Below are 15,265 nucleotides of genomic sequence, written 5' to 3' on the forward strand. Positions count from 1 at the left end.
TCCTTTTTTTATTTTACTTAATTATGATCTGTTATAATTTATAAACTTATATTATTATTCGTAGCTTTACACATACTCTTAAAATGTTCGTTGATTCCTCGTTTTTTTCTTTTATTTATATATTATAGTTAACACCTTAACTAATTCGAAAATAATAGCTTATTAATTTTATAATTGCATTTTAACTTTAAAATTATCTATGTACATTGCACATACTAACATGAACAATTCATAGTAATTCTAATCTAAACAGTTTAAATTATTATACTATGTAATAAATTCACATTACTTATATTTGTAAAATAACAATACTTAAGTTTCTAAGTTTTAAACACTATACTTTACAATTATTATAACTACACCTTACTCATAATATAATGTACTATAATGAGTAAATAATGCCTTATCTTACAAAAAAAAAACTATTTTAGTAAGTTATAATTTATATGTGTTATTCTAGAAGTTATTAATACTTATGATTTAATTTGTGAAAATAGTTGATTACAATACCTTATTTATTCAATTTAAATTTGTTTATGTAACCGATTATTTTAAAATTAAAACTCTGGATTAATTTGAGAAAACGTGGATTTTTTTTGAGTATAAATTTAATGTCAAACTAATCCGTTATTGACTGAAATAGACAAAAAAATCAGTTTGACAAGCTATAATTTGTTTTATAATTAGTTTAATAACTTTTTTAAATAATATTTTTATATGGATAAAATTCATAAAAAAATTATATATATTCATATTATTATAATAATTAAATACTATAGTAATATAATAAATGCAATATTTCCGGAAAAATTTTATCAACCTACTATAAAACTTAAAGTAAAATAAATGGCTTTAAGGATATGTCAAAAAAACATATCCCTTGGTGATAGAGGCTGATAGGCCGTTTCCGCTTAGAATCGTTTTTCGTATATAGTGCTATATCATTAAATTAAAATTTAACAGACGTCTATAATACAGTCACTAACTTGATAAAGCAGAGCGGTATCCACTTACTTACCTTTTTTTTATTATTAATTTTCTTATTGAAAAAAACATAATATTATTTTGGGTTTCATAAAAATCAATGTGTACTTCTTATAGACAATTTAATTCCAAAACAAAACAGAAATAAGCAATGTTTAAATTCTGAAACATAAATAATATTTTCGTAACTAATTTTCTATAATATTTTTTTACATTTTATTTTATGAATTTAAAAAAATCTCGGTAGGTAGGTACGTGAAAAAAATATTTTATTTGTTTCGTTAAACATTAACGAAACATTAATTTAATTTAACATTAAATTAATCGATGAGTTAACAAAAATTGATTAGTTTACACAAATATTTAAAAAAAGAATGCATGAAGAAATTCCATTTTAAGTGTTTTAATCTGTAAAGCCTTTAAAGTACTTCCATTTTATACAACACTCAGTTAAAAATGTAGAGCAAAAAGAAGATTGCAATAAGTAATAACACAAGTAATGTTACTTACATAAATTAATTTTGTTTAATCTTTGACTTATAAAGTCAATAAGTTAAAACTCGTGTATTTATTTGATGCATTGAGGGCGATTATTATTAGTCAACAGCTGTGAAGCTAACTTAGGACGTAAAATGCTGATAAATTTGATTATTAAAAAAATGACGAGTCTTTCTAGTCGTATACAGTTACCCAAACCAGCGTGATGAAATGGGAAAACCTATTAGGGTAACAATTTTTTTGTTATTTATTTATTAAAATGAATTTGTATGTATCGGGAATACAGATTCAGAAAAATCAACTACGATTTTCAGTTGTCTACTTTTTACTTAAAATATGAATAAATAAGTCATTATAAATGCATGATACTCGTATTAGAATTCCTTATGTTTTGTTTTCGTTAAATACATCTCACGATTAATGAATAATCTAATTTGATTAATTATATTTAAATTTATTTGGAATTAGTTATTATAAAAATTTGATATTTGTAGGTATCGGTATGTCTTATTCATAAAATTTTACGCTTTTCATAGGATCTCAAATTTTTATTTTCTCCATGTATTCCTCACTGATTTATAGTATCATAGTTGTATTATTATTATCGTAATAACGTTCAAATGATTATTAAATGAATTAACATTTTTAAATAATGAATATACTAGTATTCCAATATTATGTGATCTTAAAAATAAAAATATACAGCAATATAATATATTATATCTTATTTATCGGTGATACAATATATCATATGCTTATGATCTATTGTATAAAACAAACGAGCAATATTATTTTTTTGTGTTTTACTCAAACTTTTATAAAATAATTTAATATCATGCATTAGGAAAAAACTAAAATAAAATAAAAATTTAGTAGTTACACAAAAACTAATTAAGAATATTGTTTTTAGTCTTTTAAATTCAAGTAAGTATCTATTATATTTTTTTTATCTGAATTATATTTATTTGTTATTGAAAAAGATAATGACCATTGAATAGATAATTTTTAATATTGTTTTATAAAAGGGTTTTATAGCAATCATTACGACTTTTAGGCACATATTATTTAATATAAGATGAATAGATTATCATTCTATATTTTTTAGATTGCATACCGATTCGGTAATCCTAATTTTCTATAATAACAAATGAGTTCAATGTATGTTTAGATGTATTAACTATATGTTATTATATATCAGTGTATTGTGTGCTGGTAAATGTATTATTATAATAATCTTAAACGATTTTAAACATGTATTAAACTGCGATTTTATATGGAACAATTTATTTGTCCTACGACGCTGTCATGTCGTAAAATACATTATGGTGTTGGATAAATCGAAATTAATACGTTCTTAATGCGTAAATACGTCTCTGTACGCATTAGGTAAACCACTGATGTGTAATGTGATATATACACCTATACACCTTAGACGAAATTGGTAAATCGATATTAAAATATATAATATATAATAATATAATATCGCTTTATAATTTGCGATAGATGTTTATACTGATAATTGATACTAACATATTATGCAAACATTTAGTTAAATTTTGACTTTCCGTAGGTCTGAACAGAAATAAAATCTGGTAAGTATTGGATAGTGGCAATGATAATAGCCTAAAATAATGTTTTGGATAAAGTTAAAAAACCCCTTGTATAAGCTTTACAAAATTTGGTGTTCGAACTCAAGACTCGAATAATATTATGAGGTAGTGCATATCAATCACTTCTTTAACTAGAAAAAAAACATGAAAGTATAATTTTAGTCTTTAAGATAATACTTCAGAAAATGCGTTTTCTCACTTCAGAAATACAATATAATATCTCGCCTTGACTGCTATTTATGAATTATTTAATTTTTTTCTTCAATTGTGTAATAAGACTAATCTATATTGTGATATGTAATAACATTATTTAATATGACTACATAATATTATTTTGGTATTATACTTATTATATTTATAACGTATCGTACATTTAGTAAACATGAATAAATATGCAAAATAATAAAATAATCATTGAGAGTTTAAATGTATTTATGACAGTCCATATATTAAAAATCATTTCCTTACTAAATTATCAATGATATTTGTAAAAGAAATGTAAAATAGGAAATCTGAAAGAAGTCGAATAATCATTAATATTATATTAATCAAGAGGTTTTATGCGGCGATTGGTATTAGTTACTTATAGTTTATTATAAACATGGTTTGATGATACATATCAGTGTAATCAATGATAAATGTAATGTTAAAAATATCTAGAATAATAACTTACTGGTTGATAAAGTTATTGTTATTCTTAGTTACTTTACGTTGCATTCAATAGCTATTCATATAAATAATAGATGTGAATATATTAACGCATTAATGATAATGCACCTACATTGTCTATCCACAACGCCGTGTGACAAGATTTCTCGTAAAAAAACGATAGTCTAGTGCAATTTTTAAATTTTTAGAATATTGTATCGACGACGACAACTAATGAAAAGCAGTGCGATTCCGATAATCGGTCATTAAGGTGAACGCTCTGCTATAATTTATAATCATAACACGAGAAAAGAGGTCGTTTACGTATTGTGTCGTGCAGTGGATTCCGATAAGGTCTTAAGCATTATGGAATGCGGAAAAGAAAAAAAAAAACTAATAACCGCCGTGGTGCAGCAGGTTGTGAAAAAGACCCATTCTTTTTTTCCTTTTTCCTTTTTTATTTTTTTCGGAAAAGTCACGTGTAACACCACATCCAGGTGTGCAGGACCCTCTATCACGTCGCTCCTCGCTAAACATTACGCTCCACAACCGAGCCGGAGTCGGCGGGCGTCTGTCGTAGACGTAATCGCGGTCGTTGAGTATTAGTGGTGGCAGCGGTTCGAAAGAAAAAGTAAAACCGTTCACCGCCACCGCTCCCAGCCGGGTGTGATTCGTTTCGGTGCGGTGGACTCGCGCGACAGGGCGCCCCTTGTGTTTTCTCTCGCTGGTCAGCCAGCGTTGCCTGGGGGAACTGCCGCCAGCACGGCGACGCGGAAAAGCCGGGAAACGCGACGCGCACACGGGGAAAAACCCGCGCGTCATCAAGTGTTGCACCTCTTTAACGTTTGCACGCCACGGCCGTACGCACGGCGAAGCTCTCAGTCGCGCGTTGTTCGCCCGTGCCCGTCGCTGTCGTCGTTGCCGTTGCGCCAGCGATCTCGTTTTCGATATACACTTTCCACGCGAGTACAGAGAATTTTCATTTGGTTCGCGGTTATCTGGTTCTCTCTCTCTCTCTCTGTCTGTCTCCCCGACTTCCCTGCCCAGATCTCTCGTTCGCTCGCATTTAATCACCGTTTGGCGGTTTTTTTTTTTCATCGACTTACTGGACATCAATGTAAGTATATATATATACATACATACATATATATATATATATATATATATATATGTTTCACATACGACCGTATTATTTTGATATCTCAGCGCTCACTAATTGAGCTTTGGATTCGAATTCCATACTTATTGTCGTTAAGTCCTTTGGTAAAAAGTATTTACCACCATAATGTATTGAATAACTTATAGTCTGTAATATATTAACTAGTTACAGGTATGGTTAAAAGTTTTATTTTTTTTTTATCATAAAATATGATAAAAAAATAAGAAAAAAATGTATTATATTTACGCTGTCAGTAATTATTAATAAAATTTCTTCTTTACAATATATTTTAAAATTCAGGTTTATTATCATCAGTGTTTTTTTTTTGATGATTATTTTATTTTATTTTTTACAAAAACATTTACGATATGTTATTTTCTAGCATTGCTATTAGTCTATATCAATGAGAACATAGTTCTTCAACAGCATAACACTCGTATTTTTCACCAAACACATTTTTAGGTTTGTCCCTTCATTAATAAAATATGAATAAATAGTTTCTGAAATTTTAATAAAACTACCTAGTAAATAATATCATTGTATATTAAAAAAAAAAAAAAAAAAAAAGTAATATTATTCAATAGTTGGGATAATCAAGAGAAAGTCGAAGGTCGAAATACTTATCACTACCAAAACTAATATTCGTGTATAATATTAAGACAAATACTCATAAGCATTCGTAAATATTTGGCTAAAATATTTTGTACGGTTAAAACTAACTTATACATAATTTTGAACAGTAATTATTTTTCATATCAACTTGAATACAGTTGTAGAAGATTTAATTTTTAAACAAAGCGACAATAATACACCTTCTATTAGAACATTAAATTTTGAGCACTTCTGATATTACACGGTCATTTATATTTATAAATTTGCGATCAAATATTTAAGATAACTGATAAAAATATTGCCCTATTGCTTCTATATAAATCTGGCAAAGATTTTTATTGGTTAGATACGATAAACATACTCTTTCATAAGATTAATATTTATTCCATAAGAATCTAACAAATAATTAATATAATAATATTATTGAGCACAGAAATTTAAAATAACTAACAAATATTATCATTTACGTGAATACTGTTAATATAAAAAATTGTTTACTTATTTATATATATATTTACAAATGTTAAATGAAAAACTAATTAATTTAATATCTGTTTTATAAGTAAAGGAAACCAGAATACTTTGATATTTTTAATTTTTTCTCTGTAGCCTGCGACGTCCCATTAAAACTAAAAATAAGAACGCTAATTAAAAAGTTATAATATTATTTATGTGGCAAGCATAAATCTATACCATTTATATATTACTTTGCGTTCGTTTTAAATAGCTATTAAATTCAATCAACGCTACAATATGTTAATTATATCGTTCGTCTTTCCTTGTTTTATTGATATTAATGTGTGATTGTATCTATTTTTTAGAACAATACATTTATTTGATTTAAATAATTTTTTTTGTATTTTGAAAAATAATTTGTAATTACTATAAAAAGAAACAATACTATAATATTTACTTTCATTTTTTTATCATATTTTTAACTCTCACATTCAAATATCAAAATAATATGGTTTAAGATTCCAATTTATAACACCAAATGATATTTAACATATTTTACGATTAGTATTTGCTTTACAGATATGCTATTATATAAATAATATGCTATATACTATTCACACTATTTAGTGTACAAAAATATCGTATCAATGAACAAATTAAACATATTATACAAGTAGTACGAATCACTTAAGGTCAATTAAAGCCACGTTCAATTCTAAAACGAGGTTAAAAACTTCTATATTATACACAATATAATATACAGAGGTTAAGTATATCTACATAAGCATTTATTGTTTTCCGAAATTCCCCTAACCTAACGCGATAACAATCCAAAAATAAACCGTTTTCGTTTATGATTTTTAGTTTATTTTCAATCAATGTCCATTGAACAACAATAACGAGTTAGAATTTTATGAAAAAAAATACAATGCATTTACTAATGAATATCATGCACCTATTTTCATAACAATATAATATTATTAATTTAATATTTTTCATTAGAGATATTTAGTCTTTTATTTTTATTTTATGATCGTTAACATCTTAGCTCTTTTATGTATTATTTATCGTTATTTTAGACAAATAGAAATAGTGAATAATTATTAACATTAAACGTATTTCAGTTTTATGTTATTCAACACCTTTAAAGGACATTGTTTTATCGATTTTACTTTTTGTGCTAGTAAATATACGTAAATATAGTTTCAAAGCCACAACAAATTCCTTAGATTCATTACACAGATTAATACTTCAAGCTTGGCTTCTTTCTATTTTGTTGTCCACTAAAAGTTGTGCACGTTCGATGATCTAAAGTTATTTGCGTCCTTAACTTATCCTATCCAGCTATAGTCAAACATTTTGAAATTATTACTAATGGTTTTGTAACTAGATATGATGAAATATGACGTTACATTGTATCGGAGAAGAACAAACTAGAGAAAATATAGGTAGACGTTGTTTAGAGAGGGTGAGCATTATCGAAATTCAGACTAAAAGTTTGAAAGAGAATAGGATGCTGTATACCAGAGTTTAGTAATGCTTTCAGAGTTATACGAACAATAGGATATTGTAAGGGTAAACAAAAATCGTTTAGTAATTTAATGCCAAGTAGTGTTTCATATCAAAGTACTTATACTTGATATCGAGTATAATACGAGGTAATGATTTATCTTTAATCGCTCTAGAAATAAATTATAGATAGGTAACTAGACCTACTGATAAATTAATGACAGTTCGCTTAATTCGTGTTTAAAAAATTATTTTTTGATTGATATAGAAAAAGAATATAGTGATAAAAATATATTTTTAACATTTTGGTAAACACCGACTGAGTTATGGTGTTTTGTATTATGAATGAATAGTATGTTTATTTTGAACAATTATCTATACAATATACTGCAATTTGTGGTTATTGTGCTTTATTTATGGGTGCTTATAATAATGAAATTACTAATGAATCCGATAAGAAAAGCCTACTATACGATCAAGAATTCTGGTAATTTTTTTTTATTAGCTATGAATTTTGAGTTTAAAACTAAAGACTAACTAATAATAATTAATATTATATTGTAATAATGGTTCTGGGTCAATTGATTGATAACTGTTTGACCCAAAATACAATCAACAATAGAGATAATTGACCGACAAATATATATATATATATATGAAATAGTCAATTAATTTCACTTGTTTATATTTTTGTCTTAAAAATATATGTTAACTATTTTAATGATATTTATAATTTTTTTTTTTTTTAATATTACATTATCATACTAATAAAATTATTTTATAATAAATAATAATAATATATTAAAACAATTGAACATATTGAAAAAACTAAAAATAATATTTACATTAACACGATTGTATAGTATAGAATCTATACTATAGATTATACGGTTATATTGTGAACAATACTTTGACGTGTTTTATTCTAAATAATATTAAAAGTCATCTTCATGTACTGTTCACGTTTATGCTGAACATTTGTTGGACGTGGCTTTAGAGCTCTTTGATGAATTGCTTGGATATCTACATCAACCTTAAATTGCTTCTCTGAAGTGAACAGGCCAATCATTTTTAAATCCATAATAGACTTTAAGTACACGTGTAGACTGTAGAATAAACTCTAGTAAATAAATGTAGCCGATCTTTATAGTATTTTAGCGTTGCCATATTATTTGTTTAATGTTTATATATATATATTGGATAATGATGTATACTAAGCATTAATAATTCAAAAAATAATCTTTGTATCTATATTTTTCTTTAATATTCTCGTTTTGAAAAAAAAATGAAACTATTTAAATCATAAAACAATATTTTAAAGTGTCATTTTTATTTTCATTCAATAATAACTACTATTTTATATTAAATTCATTTTTGATAGATAGTATTATATTATTTCTTTTATCGGATAGAATATTAAAGCAAAAAAAATAATTTTAAATTCAACTCATCTAAAATTAAAAATTTATTTTGGGTTTCTCTAATAATTAATAGTATTAACCAAAGGGAGATGAATACTTATGTTCACGTTTTTGCTTGACGCTAACAAATGATTATCAATAAGTGAAATAATTACACGGAGCACTAATGAACTTGTTTTCGAATATAACGTTATGCAAAGTGTTAGTGGATGATTGTAATGGTTTTAGGTAGAAGTATCGTCAGCACTTTTAAAGTTCAGTCGAATGTGCTTCATTAAATTGTATAATAAGTACGAGGCGAATATCGGTGATGTATTATTAACGATACTCAGCCACGTAGTAAGGCAAAATCTTCAATTTTGCGTTGACATTAAAATTATATTTCAATATGTTAAAAATTATAAAGACCTTATTTATAGTTATATTAAAATACTCTAAAAGTTTTCTATAAATAGACATAGTGCTAAGATAATGGAATACAATATAAAATTCATTAAACAATATGGTTTTTTAAATGTGTATTGTATAATATTATTTATTGCTTTATATTTAAAACATATTGAAATATAAAATCTGATAACTAGTTAGAAGTATATTTACAGAATGTTTAATTTTGAAGGGCAGGCTGTATATTTAATATGATTAAAATGACAATTATTATTATGATCGATTTAAGTAAACCAAGTAGGTACAAAATAAATGAAAATATTCTAAATAATATATATATTATATATTAATACCTATATTACAACGGAAATGAATAATTTAGAATAAAATGTAATCTATTAATATATTTTGATCATTATTATTATTATCATTATATATATATATAATATATGTATACAAAATTCCCGGTTTAATTCGTGTGGTTAATGCAATTATGACAATTGAATAAACGTAAACTGTTTAATATTGAGATATGATTACTGTATTGTGTTTATTTTTTTTTGACGAATGACAATATTAATCACTATTAAACGTCACTATGATATCGAAAGCGTTTCGTTATCTGAGATCTCGAATTAAAGGCAATTATTATTATTGCTTTAGAAGTTTTTTGCAGGGCAAAAGTCTAATGTAATCGAAATATTGATCGAAATTTAGACTTATTAATAATATATAGATAAATTTGACAGGATTACTTTCTTATTTTGAACTTAATTTTTAGAGCTCTTATATATATTTTTCATACTTTTTTTTATTATATTTTTTATTTCTCTTTAGAAGAGAATTTATTGTTTTATGAATCCAAGTAATTTATTTTACTATAAGTCTGTGAGTAATATAGCAGGTTGAATAAGTTTTTGTCAAAAACATTAATTTTAAAATATTATTATATAATTAAAATAATTAAAATATAATAATAAATGTTAATAGTTTAATAGTTAATGTTACTATTTTTAAATTATAGCAAAAATCATTATTTATTTTTTTTTTAAATATCTAATTTTATCAAAGTCTGAACTCAAATATTTACAAAAAAAATTAAAAAAAAACCAAATAATATAATATATTTGTAGAAATAACACTAAAACATTTAAATAAATGTTAATAAATAGTTCAAAAAGTCAAAATATTAAAAGCAATAAAGCATACGCAAAAAATGCAATTTAAATATTTTTTAAAAATTAAAAATCCCAGATATTTTGTTTTTGAGTTACATAAAAAAAAAAATCGTTTTTTTTTTACAAATTCTGGTACTGCGTAAAAATCCTATTATTTCTTAAATCTTATTTGTTTTTTTTTTACACCTCAAAATTCCAACAATATCCAATTTTACACCATAAACCATTCCTAAAGTTAAAAACCTAAGTAATATTCTTACTATAAAAGTGTCTCCAAAAACAAAAAAATTAAAACACACATAGTCATAAAATAAATACATTCATTGCTTTTTTTAGAACTCAAAATACAATACTGTTTTAAAATGTAGGAATACATTTCTTCAAATTCACGCAAAGTATTAAACATAATGTTAACAAGTTCAATATATACTCACATTTACTTATTTTGATTATTAACTTAATAATTCACTTATATACATATTATATTTACTATTGTTTATTTTAAATATTATCATTAAAAATTTTAAAATTCAAAGCTCTGATCCATAAATTTGATTGTCTAAAGTAAAAAATGTTCTAAGTTTCCAAAATATGCTTTGAATTAAATAAATTATTTTCATATTTTATATACGCAAAGTATAAATATTATAAAGTTACGTTTTGAAAGAACGGTTATTTGAATTATAATCTTTATATTTTTTTTTTTTTTACAAAATATGCATAATTTATTGTGCACTCGTTATAATCGAGCTGGTTGTATTTCCGAGTAATATTATAATTGTGTTTAAATATTTATTCTCTCATGGTTTTGTACACTAAAATGAACCAAAACTTAAAGCTGACGAATGAAAAATTAATAAGAACTAAATCCTTTTTATTTACAGAGTTACTTTAATCATTCAAATAGTAATAATTGTTTAGACTTGAAATTAATAGCATATTTATATTATAAGTATTTAGTATTATATTGTAGTATAATGAATGATAAATAAATAAATTGGGCTAGATAAAATACTAAAATGAATTTAAATGTAAAATTTATTAAAAGTCGATTTCAATATTCCTGTATATTTAATTCTAAAAGTTATATTTTAATAATAAAATCATTATAGTCCACAAAATAACTATAGTGTGTAAAAATTTTGTACACATGTATAGAGGTTATAGTTTTACGCCTAAACTATGTAAATTAAAGTTTGTATTGTGCAAAACTACGATGTAAACTAAGAAAGATCAAAAACAAAGAGTTTATTCAAATAAAAAAAACATCTTAGGCAATGCATATATTATGACATGGGAAGTTGAAAATCGATAACTTTCTTTGAACTAACTTATTTAGATAAAATAGAAACATATAAAACGTGTTATTTGCTCACAAATGTTTAGTTTTCTCTAAGGATAAATTTTGGGTAGTTATATGGAAGTGACATTATAATATTTATATTGTATGTTTGGTATTTTTTTTTTTATTTTTTTTTTTTTTTTAAGGTAGGTACGATTATTTGAAAAAAATAATGTTTCTATATTTTCTATATAATTTTCATATTTTCAAATATCTCTTAATAATGTAAATATTTCTTAATTTACTTAAAATTAATTAATTTTTTTTCTTTAAGCCATTTGTTGTATATGATCAAAAAATATATTTTTAAATTATAAATTTATTTTATGCTCATTGTAATCATAGAATTTATTTTATGTATATTATTTTTATGCTTTTATGTAATTTGTAATATTTCTTGTACACAATATTGATTTATACATACGACATATTATCGTTCACTTTATTAAAATTATTAAATACCTACATGTAATATTATGTATATAATAATCCTAGAAAAATTTAAAAATTATATAGAATAAGTTAATTGGTTTTGATTACAATTTTGCTAAAATAATAAAATAAAAAATAAAATTTAACAATAAAATCCTCGAATGAAATATGCTTTTAATGTTATAAATACTGTAAAAAAATTAAAATTCCGTTTGTTAAAATAATGTTTATAGAGTAGAGTATTAAATAAATTGAATATTTTGAATTCATATTCTTTCTCTTTTGAGCTTTTGAATTAAGTAGGTACGTAATATTATCACAACTACAATAATATTATGCAATTGTAAATCAAGTCATGTGATATTGAATAGGTATATATTAAGTTAGGTCACCAGAGAGTAAAGTTAAACTGTTACAACAATCAGATCAAACTGAATGGAAATGTTATATATATATATTTTTTTTTATAACATTTTTCTGGTTTTTATTTCATTTTATAATTGTTGAGTTACGGCGAAATTACATCCATGATCTAAAAATTAAACCATAAAATAATTCGGTTATATAAAGTTTGTTCAACTGTAGGTTATAAATTTTAAATTTACTTAAAATACGTCATAATAATATATGTTTTTGTATATTAAATGGTCAATGCATTATGCATTATAAATAAATAATTTTAAATTAATATAAATGATATGTTCTAAAAGTAATGTTCTTAATCATAGTACTATTCGATTTTTTAATTTAGATTTATAATTAATATTCAATAAAACTGATGTAATATTTGATAGAGATGGGTGAATGGACAATCTATGAAAAATAATACAAATGTAATTTACTTTTATTGCTTGTAATTTCCAAGGTATTGTATAATAGGTTCATTGGGCTCATTGGTTATAATTAATTAAAGTCTGTAACTGAAGTAACTTGTGAAAATAATTTTATAATATATATTATCCATCAAAATATTGTAATAAAATTAAAGTAATCGTATTAGTTTCAAATCAGTAAACATTTCATTAATTTTTTTTTTTTTTTTTTATATAAAGCATGTTATACTCCAATGTTTCTACACTTGGTTTTTAACGATTAATTTAGATTAAGATCTGAGCGAGACATATTATAGTATTGTATATTGTTTTTCAATATTGTACGAGGTAGATCTAAAAAGCTCATAAGGTTTTCTAAGTTCAAAATCACTATTTATATTGTTAATCGAACACCAACTATGTTTTTGAATGCACACTATTCAAAAAATCTAAATGCTCATTTTTAATTTTTTTAAAATATTCAAATGGTCTGTGACTACATCTTGTGATTTTGATGTTGCACAAAGAATCATTTGACGAATTTATTATATCGCTAACCAGGGATTAAAGTCGAAGATGTAATATACTGAATTCGATATTGTTATAATATTAAATTAATATACATTGAAGGGAAACATTAGGTTATTATTTAATAATATATAAGACAGTTTTGTTTAGTAGTATTAATAATTTAATTAACACTGACTTTAATAAATAAATTTAAAGAAAGCCATTAAAACAATTGATGTAAAAAATCCACCAAAAAAAAAAAAAACATATATATGAATTATAAAATAATAAAATAGACTATATATTATTAGGTCAAAAAATATTGTATTCCGTAAATATATACGTAAGAATAAAACATAATGTAATATGATACACTAATATGTTTATTACATTATATATCATGATTAGATTTCGTCTAATATTTATATAACAATAACAATAATAATATCTAAACATGAATACCTACATGATAATATTAAATGGAAAACCTATCGTGTTATAAAAATGTATTATTTATACATAGAAAAGAAAATAAGAATAATAATTTATAATATATTTACATTAGTATGATCAAACAGGCGAAAATATTCGTATATCGATGTAAACAAGACCTAATAGTAAAGAGGAATATAAAATATAACCTATGCGTAATCGGCGATTCTTTTACGCAGAATTATCGTTGGGAGAGGACATAAATAAAGGTACTTTAAATTATTAGGCGTGATTAAGAAACAAATATAACGTATATATTGTTGGTGTTGATGTGTGGCGAGTGGTGGCGAGTGATGAGTCATCATAAATAGGTAGCGTTTCAGCGAGAGCGGCGTTGACCTATTTATATCTATGTATATAAAATCTTTAGTTTTAATGGCTAAATTCGACAATTCAAAGTTATATAATGTATATCATTAGATCTACGAATAATATTTCTAATGGTATCTAATATTACAAAAATAATAGAAAATACTCGACACTAACTAGCACCTAGACCATGTTTACGTAGGGTAAGCTCTCATTAAACCCAATAAAATTGAGATTATTAAATTACAAAATAAATAATACGCTACTATATTGCAGCGTGGTGCGTGATGCAGATAACAATTTATACATGAATTCCTAACTTTTTTTTTTCATACCTACTTATCAAAACTACGGGACTTATCCGTAATAGTATTTCCAACATTTTTCCATTATCATGTTTATTTTCTTATTGCGATAAACGAGTAAACGAAAATCTTCGTCCGTATATAACATTTAAAATTCCGCAGAAATAGTGTTCGTTGGTCTGACGAATGCATTTTATTTGTACGTTAAATGAAGAAATGTCAAGAATGTGTCAATCATAATCTTCAATCTCTTACTGTAAACCAGTCTGATACAGTGCATTAGTGTAGTAATGAAACGGATATCTTTTTAGTATCGAAAAATCCCGTCGGAATCATCTATCGTTGTACATATATTTTCTTAAAAGTTCACTATGATGCTTTTGAGATGATTGTACAAAAAGGTTAGCGAAATTATATTGTTCTTATAATTTTCGTGTAAGAAATAGAATTTGCTATATAAATCATTACTTGATTGATATGCAGGATCTTTCAAATTTTTTTGAGACCAATATATTAATGGTTGAATAACAACACTAATATAATTTCTATCCTTTGTATTACAAACAATTTGAATAATACTATATAATATTTATACATTTCT

General features: G+C 24.3%; 1 protein-coding gene across 1 annotated transcript in view; it reads left to right on the plus strand.

The window, feature by feature from the left end:
• Window positions 1–4,578: 4,578 nt before the first annotated feature.
• LOC112595790 (NACHT domain- and WD repeat-containing protein 1) overlaps window positions 4,579–15,265 on the plus strand; it is a 188,360-nt gene continuing 177,673 nt past the window's right edge. The window contains exon 1 of the mRNA XM_025341125.1: window positions 4,579–4,857. The gene's annotated coding sequence lies outside the window, so the exon portion shown is untranslated. The remainder of the gene's footprint in view (window positions 4,858–15,265) is intronic.

The sequence above is a fragment of the Melanaphis sacchari genome, unplaced genomic scaffold (genome assembly GCF_002803265.2).
Source record: "Melanaphis sacchari strain LSU unplaced genomic scaffold, SCAv2.0 Contig2_pilon_pilon, whole genome shotgun sequence".
NCBI classification, from domain to species: domain Eukaryota; kingdom Metazoa; phylum Arthropoda; class Insecta; order Hemiptera; family Aphididae; genus Melanaphis; species Melanaphis sacchari.